Here is an 18,352-nt window from a genome sequence, read left to right on the forward strand (position 1 = left end):
TTAATCACTTCCAAACAACTCTACCTCTAAACACCACTGCTAATTAAGTTCTCACCTTTTTAATAGCTCACAATGGAAATTAAATTTCAATATGGGTTCAGGAGGACAAACCACGTTAAAGTCAGAGCAGCTACTATTAAAGGTTGAACTATGTCCTTCCCAAATTCATAGGTTGAAATTCTTACCTCCAGGACATCAAACTGTCACTACCTTTGGAGATACAGCCTTTTCTGGTAGTAATTATGTCATTAAGATGGTCCCTACTCCAATATGACTAGCATCCTTACAAGAAAAAGAGTTTAGGACATAAACATACATGAGGACTATGTGAAGACACAGGGAGAAGATGGCCATCTATGAGCCAAGGAAAGCGACATTACTGACACTTCAATCTTAGAATTCTAGCCTCCAGAATTAAGAGAAAACAAATTTCCACTTAAGTCATCCAACCTGTGGCAATAAAGTTATTAATCTCTCTCTCTCTCTCTCTCTCTCTCACACACACACACACACACACACTTCGAATATGGAGGCAGGGAAACAAATACCATAATAATTGCTGTTCTTTCCAATCTACTTATGTGGCCATATTTCATTTAAATTAAATAAAACATCATAGACAAAGTCCCTTTTTTCCATCCCAAGTTTATTCTTCCACAGGCACTGGATGGAAGGATTTATCATTACCTTGACAATACTTGTACTATCACACTCTTGGCTATTCTAGTATGATGAAGGTGAAATGGAATTTTACTGTGATCTGTTTTGCATTTCCCTGATTACTAGTAAGGAAAGCATCCATTCCACTGCCTCTAAAGTATGGATGACATCCAGCAACTTGGGACAGGAGGGTCACAAGTTCAAGTACAGCATGGGCAACTTGGTGAGACCTTGTATAAAAATTTTTATAAAAAGGGATTGGGGGGTGGCAGCTGGAGATGTAAATCAGTATTGAAGAACCCCAGACTTCAATTCCTGTACCCCTCCAAAACAAGAATGGATGACAACAGAATCTATCTTGCAGAGCTCTAAAGATAAAAATCAAAATATGATGAACTCCTGTGGAATGACACTGGTGCATGCAAGCATAATGGCACATCATGATTGTTCTATTAGAAAAAAATAACATTCTACCCAAAGATAGTTCTCTGCCATTATTGAGCAGCTGTTGATTCCATACACAAAACTCTCACCTCTAGTTTGCCTAAATTCGACTCTTAAACTCTTTTTATTTTCTGGAATTTTTTTGTTTGTTTGTTGGGTTTTTTTGTTTTGCTGTTGTTTGTTTTTGTACTAGGGATTGAACCCAGCAGTGCTTAACCACTGAGCCACATCCCACATCCCCAGTCCTTTTCTTATATTTTATTTAGAGACAGGGTCTCACCAAGTTACTTAGAACCTCACTAAGTTGCTGAGGCTGGCTTTGAACTCAAGATCCTCCTTCCTCAGCTTCCCCAGCTGCTGGAATTTCAGGCATGGGCCACTGCATGCAGTTTTGATAAACTATCTTTGGATCTTCTTAGTTGTGATGACACTCAGTTATACTGGTCACATATCATTCTCTGAAAAGTTAAAATGGGCATCAATTTCTGTGTTCAATCAACTTGGGTTTCTCTTTTCTTTTTCCAGTTTGTCTTTGGGCTTTTAGAATTTCACACCTAAATTAAGGGGTCTACATATGCTTATAGTCACACTTACAACATATACACATATAAAGTAAAAAGGAAATGACTGTGTTATAGATATATTGGGGCTATATTCCCAAAACTATTCATCAATGAAGAACATGACAACTTCAAACACAGAGTCAAGAGTACCACAGGCTCTTGAGTCTAGATTTTTCTCTCACTAGATTCTAGATTCTAGGTTTACCTTATACTGTAATATATTGGTTCCAAAATGATCCACTCATAAGAATTCTAGTAGAACTAAGATATTTTTGTGAATAAGCCACTTTCTGCTTTCAGTTTTCAAGAACCAATATGGTTTTGCATGTAGTCAAATATTTATGTTCAATCAAGCATGATTTATAATAGCAAAAAATGCTTCAAAAGTTTAAACTCATGAACACTGAAGTCCAGTTACAAGGAAATAGTTAAGTAAGTATATCAGAATATAATACATTCAACAAAAAGTGTGCCTTCAAAGACTATTAGCCCATTAAGTGAAAAAATAAAGGTATAAAATTTTATATATAACATGATGAATTTGTGGGTAAAATACAAAAGCAAACAGAATTAACATTGGAAAACTATGGCACAATATTATAGTAGTTATCTTTGAGTGGTGGGACTATGGGCAGTATTTATAATTTCCTATGTTTAAGCTAACTACACTAAGATACTATTTTAATAATCAATAAAAAATGCTTTGGGGTAAAAAAAAGATGGCTGTGACTTCACATCAAATGAGATGAATATTTTTAAAACTAAAATAATATTAATACTTAATCCAATAATTTAAGTGAAATTCTTCCTTATAAAAAAAAAGATCACTGTGAATATATCAACAGACAAATGCAGCAGCTTACCTATTTGCAATAGCAAAAGGTATCTATTTCTATGGTAAGGGTTTACTTAGCCTGAAATTCAAGGGCCATCACTGATTGGGTTTTGAAAGACTTCTACATTTTCTCTGCATTGACAAGTAGCTGATGGTGTTTGTCAACCAAATCATAGGCCAGTTCTCATGCAGAGGCCATATAAGAATTCAGGGTATATACTTAGGGTCTATACTAAGCAAGAGTTAATATCTTTAATAAAAACAGAAAAAAACACTTAGCAAACTCTGAACTTACAGCTATTATTCCATAAAAAGAATCACAATTGTTAATCTTGAGACCCATGAATTTATTATGAATATTACTTGTGAAAATTCAGACTTATCCTGGAACCCTTAAGAAAATTCAAAATGTGATATCAATATACTGATGAAAATAAAGTTTGATAAAGTCTATTATTTTTTAGTTATGTTAGGAAAAAAGGGAGTTTAGATTATTTTTAAATGATTAAAATGAATTGTGATAATTTAAATAGTGACTTAATAATCAATCAACTTAACAGAATTTCCTAAACTGTGTGTATTTAATTTTTTACCCTAATAAATTCTATAACACTAACATGTACTGCTGGTCATTATAATAGATAAATATGTTCCATAGATAACCACAGATGTAGCTAAAAAAAGTGTTGGGCAGCAGCTGTTTTTTAAATGTCAATACAAAAAATCATTTTAGATATTGTGATACACTTCACTCTGGCTCTGAATTTGCTGGAACACAAGCCATTTCTCAGAAAAAGAGAGTACATTTCTGAAAATTAAATGTTACACTCATCTACTTATTGCTAATATTCACGAATTGCTTAAAGTTTCTGTATGTCATTCTCAAATTCATCTTCTTTGTATTTACTTCTCTTGAACCAGTTGTCACAGTCTATATGTCTTTCCATTTCTCCTTTGGCTAATTTTGCATATAGTGAAGCATGAATATTACCTTTGTCTTCCAAACCCTTCACAAATATTTGGTTGCCCTTCATTTAGGACATCTAAATGAAGGGCATAGATTCTATAACTGATTATGAATTATGTCTTATTCCATTTGAAATCCATTTCATAACATTTTATCAGGCTCTACCAATTTAAAAAAATCTGAAGAGATGTTAAGTAAATTTGTACGTCTGTACATAATTACAGACACAATGAGTGCTTTTTTTAATCATAAAAGGGTAAAAGAAGATAAGATACAATTAAGATTTCAATTACACAGCTCTACTACTAATAATGCTGTTTCACATTTATTTTCAAAGATTCTTTTCATTAACTCCCACTACAATAATTACAATAAGAATACAGATATGATTGATGAAGGAAGAAACAAAGATATGTTAGGTTTGATCTAAGTCTTATTTGAATGGAGAAAGCAAATATGATGTGATCAAAAGCAAGACAAACAGTCCGTTATAAACCTCTAAACAGCTCTATTTAAAAAATACTCATCATGAAACTTGCTTCAAAGTTATCGAAGTTTTATGAAAATAACATTTGCAAAATACAATGAAAACATCATGAGAACTAAATTGTCTGCTTTGATTCCTTTGTTAGCTCCTCAGTACCTATAAGCTAAAACCCTTATACAGTGACACTCAAGGCTCCTGAAGCCTAGTATACACCACCATCATTTCCAGCCACACTCCGATCTTGTATTTTTAGCTCCCCATCGGGATTATACCTCTCTGCCTGAAACTACCTTTCTACATTTCCTTAAATGACTAATTCTTTTTACCCAGGTTCTTCCCCAGGATGATTTGCCTAAAAACTCACAGGTTGATTTAAATGCCTTTCCTTTATGCTTTAAATAAGAAGATTCTTGGCATAATCCTTACCTCTTAACGCCTTAGACTGCAATTGTTTGTGTCTAAAGGGCAACAACCTTTTACTTCTATGCCTAAGCAAACAGGCACTACCAGGTGTTGTCTGGCACCTGGTAAGGATTCAAAAATGTTTGATCAATAGAATTATATGAATTATATAGAAGAATGAATGTTTAAGTACATTTCATATTTTCAAGGGTTGAGATCCATCCTGAAATTAGTACTGGTGATACAAACTCAGCTCATCTTTGCTTAAGATAAATAAAATAAGACACATTTAAATTGCTATTATAGAATTTCAAGCCAAAACAGGACATCCAAAAATTATTTACATTATATACTGCAATATGATGCCAACTGAGCATTCATTTCCTATCTACCAGTCTTTCCAGACTAGGTGACCACCTGTTTTCATAAAGTACCTACTTCAGCTAAGAACATCAATAGTTTAATACTTTAATCAGTAAATTCAGATACTTGTGCTATCAAAAAGTAATAAATTATCTTCATGAAGTAAATCTGAAAGGCAATGGAAAGCAAGGCAAACCATAAGACTGCAGAGAACCAACTCCTCCTGTCTACATGGGCATTTACTGAAACCCAGTTGTCCCTAGGAACAAGAGGAACCTGGCAATTTAATTACATAACATCCATCAAAGAAGAACTTTCTACTGTCATGGCAGAGGGTCCATTTTTAATTAGCCATGGATTGGAAGAAAAGGTACTGGTTTGAAGGATGAAGATGATGATTTTCAATTTCAAGGAAGGTATATTCCTTATATGTATTCTACTAACAGGTTGTTGTTGTTTGCTTTTAAATATTGAACAGAAAAAAGAATTCAAGAATTTAATCTCCTGAAAACCAGCTAGACTGACTCTAGTCCAGCCAGTCTAGTATATACTAATACTATCCAAGGGTTGAAATCCCAAGGAACGACCCCAGCCCTGACTGTGTCAAGACAGTAAGGCCTGATGTTGTCTTCCCACCTTAAAAAAAAAAAAAAAAATTAAGTCCTATAATTATAAACTAGGATAAGATGTTGAAAAAAAACGGAAATAGAGTGGGCCAACAAATAAACAATGCTTGTCATTCATCAAATGGAAAATTAGGTTTCTGTTGAAAAATAAATTACTGTTTACTTAACAGCACCACTGAAGTACTGTTTATTCAGTAACTATTACAATGCAAAATGGAATCTGATCCTTTGAGGATTAAAGAGGAAACTATTTTACTAAAATTTTCAATGCTTAATGCATAACTAACGCCCTCTTTTGGAGTAGCTGAAAAGGCTTAGAGATGAACCAAGATACATAGCACATAAATATTAAAAGAAATTGAATTCATGTTTAAAAAAGCAGTGAAGTTTGAGTTAGTGTTTTGGAAAAAAAGGATAAATAAATCAAAAAAAATTTAACAAAGTATGCCTTGAAAATTGCAACATTACAACAACATATTTACATAAAAATATATGCTTGTAACCTAGTTTATAAGAACTTTTTTTTCTCTTTGGTGCAGGGGAAAGGAATCCAATTCAAAGAAATCTCCTTTGATACTAGCCTATCACAGAATATAAAAATATAAACTACGTAAATTGAAAAGCATTGAATTTTGTCCTCAATATTATGAAAAATGAAAACAAATGACATTTTAAGTTTTTCCAAATAGAAAGGTAGTATTTTAATGACTACTGATGTTTCTGACACAATATATAAGAGTTCAAAAGAATTCTAAACAACAAAAATAAAAACAACCAAGAATCAATCAAAAACCTTTAAAAGTAGTAGGTAAAGGGATAGGGATGTAGCTCGGTGGTAGAACTGTTTACTGAACATGACCAAGATCCTGGGTTGGATTCTTAGCACCACAAAAATAAAAGTAGTTAGGTCAAGAGCACTGTTCTCAGTTGCCAATTTTATACACAGGAAATATGCACTATAACATACCATATGTGCATTTTTGAGACAATTTAAAGATTAAGTGAATGAATCAGTATTTGATTTACTTGATTCTGGGTTTTAAATTGAGTCTTCAAGATTAAAACAAATTTTGATAAGATAATTCTCCCTTCTAATCAGCAAACACCTTCAAAATAGTTTCTAAAATTATGTTGAAATGTTTACCAGTAAAACATTGTGAGTGCAAGCTTAAAAAAATTGAAAGAAGTATCTGCTAGAAATGTCTGTCAAATCTGTCTCTTCAAATTTGTTATTTGTATGCTGACAGTAATCAGTCAAGTCTCCACTTTCCTAAAAACTGATTGTACCTTACCCAATTTGTAATTCACTATACAGTGATCCCAAGAGAAACTGAAATCATTCTATCCACACACTAAAAAGATTTCAAAACATGGAAATTTTGATTTTATAAGTTAAGCATATTGCCATGCAAGTAAATATATTTTATTGTAATATTTTAGAAAAATGATTTAACATGCATAATGTGCATCTTAAAAATAAGCTATTAATAAACTCCAATTATTAAGTATTAGAAATTTTCTTAAAAATTGAGCATCTGGGGGCTCAACAGTGGGGTACTTGTTTAGCATGTGTGAGGCACTGGGTTTGATTCTCAGCACCACATAAAAATAAATAAAGATATTGTGTCCATCTATAACTAATATAATTTTTTAAAAAACTGAACATCTGCTCAAATAAGGAGGACTGGAGGGACAAAAAGGGGCTAAAATTCTAAGCACTGTTTTATGGACTAGCCTTTTTAAAAATATACAACTTGATAGGTATGTGGTTTAATATTTATAAAACACACATTGAGAAGTTGTTGAAAACTACCTCTAGACAGTTTACTATAAAACTGCAGAATGTTGTACCTGTGAGAAATTATTTTTTCCTATAATAAAACTGTGCTCCTGGGTTCGAAATGCCAGGTTACATATGCTACCACTTGCCCAGTCATTTCTACAGACCCTGCCATCTCAACACACACATTCTCACAGACTTGAGAAGCCACACCATATCCACCATATCATACATCCCTGCAAGGTTCAGCTTATCATTCATTAGGACCACAGATGTAAACATCACTCCTGCCAAACAACTGGTGAATGTGATACGCAGACCTGATATATTCAAATATTATTGAAATCTGATCGGTATTATGGTTGGACTTTTTAAATGCAGTTTTCTTCTTAATCACAAAGTGCAAAGTCACGTCTGAGTGTTTCTAGTCCCAACACAGATGGATAGGAAAAACTAATACCAGTTACCAGCTGGCCATAAAGTTTCTTTCAACTTTGTCTCCATTTATCTATCCCTCTGAGGGAATGCAAATGAAGCGCTTTTCCCTACAATAAAACAAAGAGCCTGGGTAAATGTCCAAATCGTGGCCATCCTGTAGATGCACAGTTTGAGGGTGGGTCTTGTACACAAAGTGGTTTCTAGACATTCAAGTAAAATTCGATTACTGAAAAGTCCCTGAAACAGCTGCAGTTCCTCTTGTCCTCTATTCACGAATTTTAAAAAACTTCACAAGCGGTGACTGAAAATACCCCACAGATGAGCACAAACTTTCTCCTCACGACAGACTGCTGTGAACATGACGTGTCCCCGGGCGCAGACAGGAACACGTCCTGTGCCTACACCACGCGGAGAAGTCGGGGCGGGGGTTACGGAGGACCACGTCAACGGGACGTGGAAGGGGCGCGGGTGGGCCCGCCGCATGGCGACCCCGGAGGGGTAGCTGGCGGGGGACGGGGCATGGGGCGGGGGCCGGGGCGGGGGCCCGGCTGGCCGCACACACACGCGCCCCCCGAGCTGGTAAGCTGGCCAGTGGACCCGGCCGCCCCCGGGGCGCACCCGCTGCAAACCGCCCCAAGACTCCAGCCTGACTAGGGAGAGGGGCCGGGAGCAGCAGGTCCAGGGGGTGCGGGGGTCGGCAGTTCCGAGCCCATCTCCGCCAGGCCAGATTCCGGGAAGACCCCAGACCCGGCCGGACCGCTGGGACCCCTCCAGAGAGTCTCGATCCGCTCCCGGGTCTCTGAACCGATTCATGGGTTCCGAGTCGCAACCTTAGCTCACCCGTCAATCCCGGCTGGACCAAGGCCCCGCGAGGCACAGTACACTGGCCGCTCCGGACACAGCAGGTTCTCCCGGGGCTGCCCCCTCCGAGGGGGCTCCTGTCCCTGGGATCCCGTCCCGCTCCACGCGGGTGGCCGCGACTGGAAGCGTTCTCCAGCTCTAGCCAGGTGAGGCACCCGGTAACGCCGAACTTGGCAGAGTCCACGCTTACTTTTCCGGACAAAGATCAACAGTTGTGACCTGGTCCCCTACTAAGTGACTCGCGGCGACGGTGGCGAGGACGAGGACCGAAGTCTACAGTTGAGGTTTGAAAACTGCAGCCGCGTCTGGGGCAGCGCAGTTTGCTAGGCCCCACCCCCTGGGTAGGGAGAGCCAACCCGAGCGTGCGCGGAGGGTGGGGCTGTCACGTGGTGGGAGGGGCGGGGCGCAGGCCATCGGCGCGTGCTGCGGGGCGGGCCCCAGCGGCGAGAGGGCGTGGCCCGTGCCCAACAGCCCTGCGGCTGGGCGGCCCTGCAAGCAGGTGGGGAGCTTGGGTATTTGCAGCCGGGAAGGGTGAGACGGCGCGCCAAGGCCACGCGCAGGCTTGTAACTCTGTGAGTGCACCTCTTCCCACGTTCAGCCTGACCATTCCACGAGGTGTGAATAAGCCGACTCTATGAGAGCGAAGAAGCAAAATTCTTCCCAGGTGCGTGCAACTCTTTACCAAACTTCTGTGCCTATCAAAGACCTGTTTTCAGAGTCTTCCGGATTATCTTCCTTATGACCTAACCTACCCCTCAAGTGGAGAGTCCAGTTTGCTGCATCTTGGCAGAGGTTCTTGGCACCATCAACATCGCTTGGGGATTTGTGGAACCTGGGCCCCACTGCTGAAGTTCGCACCACCGAATGGTGTCCTGACACATTGACTGAAGGCAGTGTAGAGAGAGTCCAAATAGAATGAATTGCTGATTTTCATGTATGATGCCAAGGAAAAATATGAAAGCCCACAACAGCCCACTAAGGTTCTGTTACCTCTTGAAGACAGTGAAAAAGTTGAAGTTCTGTGCACGTCACAGTTGGTTTTACCTATTTAAAAGACCCTAGATCATACATACTATACTTGTACATAAATATAATCTGCAATTGGTTGCATATGTGTGGTTTTTGTTTTGTTTTGTTTTGTTTTTGGTACCAGAGACTGAACACAGGGATGCTTAACCACTGAGCCACATCCCATCCTGGGCTCCCATCCTTTGTTTTTTGTGAGACAGAGCCTCTTGAAGACTAAATTGCCTTGCTAAATTGCTGAAGCTGGCTTTGAGCTTGCAATCCTCCTGCATCAGCCTCCCGAGCCACACCCAGCTATATTTTCAATAGCTGTAGAAAACTATTGGGAAGAGATATTGAAAGTGAAATCATTCTCTTGCTTTTAAAAGATTTTAGCACTCAACCACAATTTTAAAGGAGAGATTCCTTGTTCTTTCACACTGACCCAAGCAAATTTCCATTAAGCCATCTGTTTGTTCTTCCATGCTGTACTTTTCCCCAAGATAAATGCATTGAGTGCATCATAGCCATTTAATGAAGCCTATTTGTTTTTACAGAGTCCTCTTCTCATTTTAATGTGTGTATCCTGTGAGTTTTGTCAGATGGAGAATATTGTTTCCATCTAATTTCTTGTTGCTTACAATTGGGCTAAGTAGAGAAACCTAAAATTAGGATGAAAACAAACAAAACCACACACTGAAATTGACTTTCCAGGTGTCTTAACAATCTACCAACCAATGAAACAGTTCCCATCTTTTCTTTCATGAACACAGGTACTACATCCTAGAGGTCTTAGCACCAGTACTGGAGCCAGTAACTGTTTGGGATTTCAGAATCACATCTGTAGGGTTTGTGTGTGTGTGTGTGTGTGTGTGTGTGTGTGTGTGTGTGTGTGTGTGTAACTCTGAATCTTCTTAATTTTAACATTTAATCAAGTGCCAATTTTTAGCAATCTTCTTATTCTCCACCTGCCTTCTTTCCTTCTATCACCAACCCAGTCCCACATCACATCTAGACACAGACCTTTCTCTCTCCATTACTACTTTGAACCAATGCCCTGGGTTTAAATCCATCTGCTGTAACCAACCAGCCTTCTAGGGATCTCTTCATGTCTTACATTTTCCTGCTTCTGCCTTGACTATAGCTTTTCACCATCATCTGATTCATCAGCATTGCTTTCTACTCAGCCTGACCACCTCCTTACCCAATTAGTTGCCTTGGTACAGGACTTATATTCAATCTGCTCATGTCCCTAAATAGGTTCTTGACCCTTGTGCCTGATATTAGACATATCATGCTCCCCCAAAGACATTCAGCTGCATTTACTTGATCTCTGGCACTGTGGTTCAAGTCACAAAAGATTCCTGGTTCTAAGGAGAAGACTGTACCATCTGTCACCTTGCAAAAAGAAAAAAAAAAAAAAATCCAGGACTCAACACATTCCTCCGTTCCACCTCATTTACCTAAATACATTCACAAGTATGTCAGAGATGATTGTTCTTGTTCTCATTCCCTTGAATAGGAAATCCCCATGTGGCCTGATGGTCATTCTATGGTCACTGACTGTGACCACACAGTTCATTACAGTTCATTCATCCTGGAATGCAGTATACTGACCCAGGACAGTGGTTGCATTCTCCCATTCAAACTTAGTTGTTGAAGTCCTAATACCTTATACTTCAGAACATGACTGTATTTGGAGATATGGCCTATAAAGAGGTAATTAAATAAGATGAGGTCATATGGGAAGGTCCTAATCCTATATGACTGGTGTCATTATAAGAAGAGATTAGGACACAGCACAGATGGAGAGTAACCATGTGAGAACACAACAAGAAGACAGCCATTCTCAAGCCAAAGAAAGTAGCCTCAGAAAAAACTAAATCTGACACCCTGACCTAGGACCTTGTCTCCAGAAGTGTGAGAGAATAAATTTATGCTGGTTAAGCCACCCACTTTGTATTTGTTATGGCAGCCCTAGCAAGCTAATATGGTATTCTCCCCAAATGCTTAAGGTTAGTCATCATAAGCTAACTAGGGATGGTGGACCTTCTTGGTCACTCAAGTGAATCACCAGCTGTGACCAGGGTGCGATCCTCATTGCTCAAACCATGATATCTACCATGCTCTATTCAGGAAAGGTGACCTTACTGACTGTGGTGCCAGTCACCACATAGTGACCAGGGAAGGTAATTCTCCCTGATCCTATGTTTCCTCCTTACAAATGCAAAGGAGGGTTGAATTTTGCACAGAGAAGAAAACCTCAAAACTCCTGCCATTGATACATCCTTCTTAGAAAGAAAGTCAACCAGTAATTTTTTGTGTTAAGATCTTATAATACAATCCATGTAGAAAGAATAAAACAGCACTACTACCTATCTACAACTGAATAGCCCAGATATTTGTGGCAAAACTGAAGGTAGCCGGATGCAAGGGGGGCCAACATCTTCTGAAGAGGCATAACTCAAACCTCCACCCAACAGACACATATTGGATGGAGACAGCTCCTCCAGACAGATCCCCTCTCCAGAGGTTGGATGCAGGGTGCACTCAGGTGGAGACATCACGGTGTAATCCGCAGCACCTAGAGCACACGCCAATTTTGGAAGATCTGAGAACCAAATAGGCTTTAGGAGACTCCACATCCCCTGGTTCTCTTACACACTGCTAGCAAAAGTAATTGGGGCAAGTGTTACCTGAAGAGAGTAGTGACTCAGACTTGTACAGGAGTCTTTCTCAAAAGGTGACACAATTCTTTTCTCTGAAACACCCATGATCGATTAGGGCCACTATGCCAATTCAGTCACCCACCAGAGTCTATAACCTTCAAATCTTTCCAAAACAAAAGCCATAAACACATTAGACCCTGTGCCTACTAGAAGAAAAAGTAGGCCCAACTCTCCATCATGTTGGCTTAGGATCTGAATTCCTAAACAAGATTCCTAAGGCACAAGAAGTAAAATCAATAATCAATAAATGGGATGGGATCAAAATAAAAAGCTTATTCACAGCAAAGGAAACAATAAAGAGCATGAACAGAGAGCTTACAGAATGGGAGAAATCTTTGCCACCTGCACCTCAGATAGAGCATTAATTTCCAGGATATATAAAGAACTCAAAAAAACTTAACACCAAAAAACCAAATAACCCAATCAATAAATGGGCTAAGGAACTGAACAGATACTTCACAGAGGTAATTAGAGAAATGCAAATTAGAATTACACTGAGATTCCATCTTACTCCAGTCATAATGGCTGTTATCAAGAAGACAAATAATAAACTATGGCGAGGATGTGGGGAAAAAGGAACACTCATACATTGCTGGTAGGACTGCAAATTGATGCAACCACTCTGGAAAGCAGTATGGAGATTCCTCAGAAAACTTGGAATGGAACAACCATTTGACCCAGTTATCCCACTCCTCAGCATATACCCAAAGGACTTAAAATCAGCATACTATAGTGATGCAGCCACATCAATGTTTATAGCAGTTCAGTTCACAATAGCTAAGCTATGGAACCAACCTAGGTGCCTTCAACAGATGAATGGATAAAGAAACTGTGAAATGTTACTCAACCATAAAAGAATGAAATGTGGGGGGGTTCACTGGATTGAACAGGACAGAGTGGCAAGAAGGGAGGGGGAAAGGGAATGAGAAAGACAGTAGAATTAATCAGACATTACTTTCCTATGTTCATATATGAATACATGACCAGTGCAACTCCACATCATGTACAATCACAGAATGGAAAGTTGTACTCCATGTAATTATGATATGTCAAAATACATTCCACTGTCATGTATAGCTAAAAAGAAAATTTTTTTAAAAAAATTCCCTGAACATTTGTAATTTTAAATGTTCTAGTAGTCATATTTTAAAAGTAAAAATAGATGAAATTAATTTTAATAATATATCTTATTGAACTCAATATATACAATATATATTATTTCAACATGCAGTGATAATTATGGAGCTATTTCACTTCTGTTTTATACCATCTTAAAGCTAGTGTGTATTTAACACATGCAGCATTTCCTAATTCAGATACTAAATTTTCATAGAAAACACCTGATCTGTACATGGAGTTCATAAAATTACCATTGAAAAGAGCAGACCCACATCCTTACATTGTTTCAAACATACTAAAAGTTTTCAATATCTGAATACAGTATCAGTTTCTTAGTTAATTTAAAAAATACAATTAAAAGTCACACTAGTCACATTTCAAGCATTCCATAGCCACGTGAAGTTGGTGACCACTGCATTGGATAGTGTAGGTCTTCATGGATTCAGATTGTGGCTAAACCTCCAATTGTTTGATGTAGTACTAGATACAATGTAGGTTTTCCATATATCACAGCATCAGAGCCACTTAGAACTTCAAAAATCTTTTAAGATTGAGTAGCATAATTCTCTTGTTCTAGAAAGAAAGACTCATAGAATGGGAGAAGTTAGGAACTTGCAAAAAGTCACATACCTATAACCTAGTTGTTGGTGCATAGCTGAACAGTGATCCTGATTCTTAATCCCAAGATATTATTACCTTCTTACACCAGACAAACTTCAGGGGGAACATTTTTTTAAATTTATTTGTGCAATTACTCAAATGATGGCCAAAGAAAAGTAGAGCCAGATCCTATTTACATTTGCATAACCTGATACAAGTGCATCCTATAACATTTAAGGTATCTCCTTCCACTATGGTTCAGAGTCTGGGTTGAATCTGTCAGTGCCTCTCACCTCAGCCTGTCACTGCTTCCTCTCCTGGGTACCACCTGACTGCACATGGATCTCACCCACCCACAGAGCATCCGGCCACATTTTTCTACCTGCAGCTGCTCCTTCTCTGCTGTCTACACATTTGTTTAAGGTTGTGGTTCAGAGAATCCTTCATATTTGCAAACCAAAGTATTCAGTAGAAACTGAAGCAAAGTTGTAGGAGAGCTGCTATCCTCTGGCCACAAACATGCCAAGCCCTGAGGTCCTACCTCATGACAAGTGAGAGAGAGAAAGAGAGGACGTATGTGTGGTTAAGTGGATAGCATCAGACAGACCTACATTTAAGTCCAAGTTCTGCCCATTCCTAGTTATATAACTTGGGGTGCTCCTCATTTTTCCTATCTGTAAGAATGGAAATAATATTAATAGCTACCTCTGTGAGAGTTAGATGTGATGATGAATTCAAAGCATAGTGACTGACAAGATTAAACCCTTGGTTTATTTAAACTGCTGCTGTTTATAGTGGAGGAGAAGGACTGCCAACGTCTAGCTCACTACTGTACCTTCTAGCAAAATGTTGGAGACATAGTAGATTCCATATAAATATTTGTCTAATAATGTTATAAGATACTCATACAGGTCATTGGGGAAAAAAAATGACAAAGTCACTAGTAGGGAAAGGGAAGAGGGAAATGACTGTTTTCCCTTTCAGAATCTGCCTGGTACAGGCACCAGGAACAAAATGAAGAGCTAAGGTCAACAAATAGTAAAGTCCAGGACCTCTGTGAGATAAAGAAATTAGTCACTAGGACTTAAAGGGACGCAGACAGCAAATGGAGTGAAGCACTAAATACAGGGAGTAAAATTGTCACTGATTTGATTTGAGTAGATAATACCTACTAGCTCTCCCCAACAAGTCTCTTCCTCTTTCACTTTCCTAAGAAATTTCCTCTCCCAACGGCATACACCATGAATCATGACCTAGTGTCACATACCCTAGAGCACAAGGCAGGTAAAAAAATAGTTAAACTTCCAGGAACACTTCAATGAGTGAGTCTTACAGTGGGTCACAGTTCAGGTAAGGTAGAGCTGACATTGACCCCTACCATCTGCTTAGGAGTGATCTTTGCCTCCTTTGGTTTAAGGTGATAGCACATACATTAAGGCTAATCTCCACTAATTGAGTCCATTCAAGGCATAAAAATTTGCTAGCATGGGAAATGGTAATATTACTGATTATGGCAGTATCTCTGACATTGAGAGTACTCAAAGCATCCTTGAGTCTTTTTTCTAGTTAGCTTTACCTTGAGAGCAGCATATCATAGTTTGATTTTTACAGAAAGAAAAATAAGTTCAGAGATGTTTGAAACCCTTTAAAGGTTTAACATTTTTTACAGTTTATGAGGGAGCAGTTGTGTAATTTACAAGCTGCAAGACCTGGAGTAGCTTTAAAAAAAAAAAAAAAGTCAAAAAAGTCTCCGTGTCTCTGTGTTTTCATCTGTAAAATGGAGAAAATAATATACTTGCCCCATAGAGTACAACACAGGTAACCATCCTGGCACTGCTCTGACTGTGCCGCTTCTGTTAACTCATCTAATCTTAACACATTCTTAGGCATTAATGTGCTGTATTTTCCTCCTTTAAACTTAAGGGACACATACTTGCCCACAGTAACCCAACCCAGTAACTCCTGGAGCCAGGACTTAAGTCCATCCTCCATGACATATTGGGTATGTGATACAGTAGCTACTAATAAAGAAAAACAAGTTTTGGGATGTTTGCCTGACCTTGGTGCCCGGATGTAGATAGGTGGCTCAGTGGTAGAGCCCTTGCCTAGCATATGCTAAGGCTCTGGGTTCGATCCCCAGCATTACAAACACAGAAATAAATAAGAATTTGCTTTCATCCTTGCTTTTTTCCATCCTTTTGTTTCCTCTCATACCTACCATTCCCAAATTGCCTCATTACTAAAATAACTTTACAAATGTATTAAAAATGCAAGGGGTGAGGGTTAGAATGTTCCATGTGTCAATGGATTAGAGTTAGAAACATCAGTATAAACTCATGTTTAGCTCAATATAGATACAGATGTTTACATTTAGAAATTTTTGTAGATGTGAGTACATACATGGTTTAGTATACACACATATCTCTTCTTACCCTGTCAGCTTAGAGTGCCTACAAGCAATGGCACCCAAGAACCAACAAGTGAACTTAGCACCCAGGTCTTGGTTTCTAATACCATTCTCCCATGAAAGGAACCAAAGCTCTTGGGGAAGTGGCTGATTCTAGCGCTGGGAAAAGAACTATATGATTCAGATGGGCCACAACCTTTTTTGTAGTCTCAGAAACAAGGGAGTGCAGACAACACCATACAATAATGAGGTGTGTGAAAGGCACCCATGAACCCTTGGAAAGAGCTCCTCGAAGCCAAAACTGGGACAACTAGAGCAACACAACAACTAAAGCAGCATTGGATTATAACCCAAAGTGTAAGATAGATATCCATGGATTCTTATTGTTATAAATGAATAATTGAATTACAAGGTGTGAAGGAATATGCATTATCTTCCTACAGAAGAATTATGAATAATTTATGTTGATATTCCCCTCTCAAGTTGGTGGAGCATAACTTGTCACTCTTTAAAGTGTGGGTTGCCTGTAATGATTTGCTCCCAAAAAGTATAGTATGGACAGGGAGGGAAAGAAGAAAAAGAGCAGCTTTATGGTGGAGAAAGCTGAGGAGCAATATTTCAAGCTGGGTAATCAAGGTTAACTTCTACAGCCATAAGTCATGGTGGTGGCATGCACCCTTGTAAAAGATGACAAGAATGACACTTTGCTTCTGTGGTGTTCCTCCCCAGAATACATAGCCCCAGTCTAGTCATAAGAAAAACACCAGACAAGACCCAGTTGAAGGTCATTCTATAAAATACCTGACCTATACTCCTCAAAAGTGTCAAGGCCATCAAAACCAAGGGAAATCTGAGAAACGATCACAGCCAAAAGGAGTATAGAGGTGTGAGGAGTGAATGTAATGTGCTAGTCTGGATGGTGTTCTAGAACAGAAAACGACATTGGGTGAAAACTAAGGAAGTCTGAATAAAGTATGGGCTTAGTTAATAATAATGTGTTAATATCAGTTCATTAGATGCCATAAATATCCTCTACTAAGATAAAATAATAATAGGGGAAATAAGTCATGGGCTATGCAGAAACTCTCTATACTACCTTTGCTATAATTCTGTAAATCTAAAAGGTTTGTTTTTTTAAAAAACTAAATGCTGCATCCAAATATAAAGAAGTGTGGAATCAGAAAGAGCTGGAAGTAACCTCTGAGATCCAAGGAGAAAACAAAGCTCAATAAAATAACCAAGCCAGGTGTAGTGATCCATACCTGTAATCCCAGGGCTTGGGAGGCTGAGGCAGGAGGATCCTGAGTTCAAAGCCAGTCTCAGCAAAAGCAAGGTGCTAAGCAGTTCAGTGATACCCTGTCTCTAAATAAAATACAAAATAGGGCTGGGGATGTGGCTGGGAGGCATAGTGCCCCTGAGTTCAATCCCCTGTACCCAAAAACAAAAAAATCCTGTTGAGCTCTGAGCAAAAATATATGTGATAGGAATACTAAAAGAGATACAATGAATTGCGTATTTTGAGACATCTCATCTAATTTCAATCACAAAGTGAATCTTCCATCAAGCGATTCTCAAACTAGATGAAGAAAAGGAAAACCCAAGACCTTTTCAGAGAGTTCCCAAAATTATTTTCATAATCATACTAAGATGATTTTTATCTTTTCACTCTTTCTCTGGGCATATGATGGAGTTTTTAGAGACGACAGGATATGTGATATCACAACAGATTAATGTAGAAGCATATAGGAAAGTCCATTGCTTTCTATTAAGCCAGAAATTAGAAATTGCAAAAATGCCAATAATGTCACCCTTATCACTATTTTTGTTTGCTCTGGAAAATATAGCTATTTTTCATAAAATATGTTATTTATGTTAATGTGTAATTGTCATTTAAATGAATTAATAAATATTTTAAAATATTGTTTAATTTCTAATATGGCATGACAAATATTGATAGATAAAACCTAGATAGATCAAAATTCTTGGAGTTTCATAGTAATTTGGGGAGTATAGAAAATTTTAGAGCCAAAAATAATCATAGGACTGGGACATTTGTCACCCTATAA

General features: G+C 38.4%; 1 protein-coding gene across 1 annotated transcript in view; it reads right to left on the reverse strand.

Moving 5' to 3' along the window:
* Positions 1–8,740, reverse strand: part of STK17B (serine/threonine kinase 17b) — a 31,627-nt gene extending 22,887 nt beyond the window's left edge. The window contains exon 1 of the mRNA XM_079132595.1: positions 8,406–8,740. The gene's annotated coding sequence lies outside the window, so the exon portion shown is untranslated. The remainder of the gene's footprint in view (positions 1–8,405) is intronic.
* Positions 8,741–18,352: the final 9,612 nt, after the last annotated feature.

The sequence above is a fragment of the Sciurus vulgaris genome (genome assembly GCF_902686455.1).
Source record: "Sciurus vulgaris genome assembly, chromosome: 3".
In the NCBI taxonomy this organism is placed as follows: domain Eukaryota; kingdom Metazoa; phylum Chordata; class Mammalia; order Rodentia; family Sciuridae; genus Sciurus; species Sciurus vulgaris.